Below are 1052 nucleotides of genomic sequence, written 5' to 3'. Positions count from 1 at the left end.
TTAGAACCTTCATCTGTGTTCTACTATGGTGCTTTTAGCGTCTCCGCATACCGCAGCACGCGACATAGCTTTGCAGACGATAAGTACAATCGTTTCAGAGAGAAGAGCGGGCAATGTGACGATCTGGCTTTAAGTCGATTCGATAACAAATGACGAAAACGGACGGATTTCTCAGGTTTTTACTACATATGAACACTTTTCACATTCTCCCGTGCAACGCGGCTGCTAGTCCTCCTTTCATGCAAAATCTTAAGTTCCTAGCTCATGTCCAAGGCACCAAAGAAGGTTAAAAAGTCAATTATCCATAACTATAACTTGAGTTGTACTACTTCTTACTGGCTATTACATCAACTTAGAACCTTCATCTGTGTTCTACTATGGTGCTTTTAGGGTCCCCGCATACCGCAGCACGCGACATAGCTTTGCAGACGATAAGTACAGCCGCTTCAGAGAGTAGAGCGGCCAATGTGACGATCTGGCTTTAAGTCGATTCGATAACAAATGATGATAACGAACGGATTTTTCGGGTTTTTACTGCATATGAACACTTTTCACATTCTCCCGTGCAACTCAGCTGCTAGTCCTCCTTTCATGCAGAATCTTAAGGTCCTAGCTCATGCCCAAGGCACCAAAGCCACCTAAAAAGTCAATAATCGATACCTAAAACTTGAATTGTACTACTTCTTACTGGCTATTACATCAACATAGAAGCTTCATCTGTGTTCTACTATGGTGCTTTAAGTGTCTCCGCATACCGCAGCACACGACATAGCTTTGCAGACGATAAGTACAACCGTTTTAGACAGAAATGCGGCCAATGTGACGATCTGGCTTTAAGTCGATTCGATAACAAATGACGAAAACGGACGGAATTCAAGGTTTTTACTACATATGAACACTTTTCACATTCTCCCGTGCAACTCGGCAGCTAGTCCTCCTTTCATGCAGAATCTTAAGGTCCTAGCTCATGTCCAAGGAACCAAAGCCAGCTAAAAAGTCAATAATCGATACCTAAAACTTGAATTGTACTACTTCTTACTGGCTATTACATT

This window comes from Schistocerca gregaria, unplaced genomic scaffold (assembly GCF_023897955.1).
Source record: "Schistocerca gregaria isolate iqSchGreg1 unplaced genomic scaffold, iqSchGreg1.2 ptg000386l, whole genome shotgun sequence".
Lineage (NCBI taxonomy): Eukaryota > Metazoa > Arthropoda > Insecta > Orthoptera > Acrididae > Schistocerca > Schistocerca gregaria.
Note: the sequence above shows the minus strand (reverse complement) of the source record.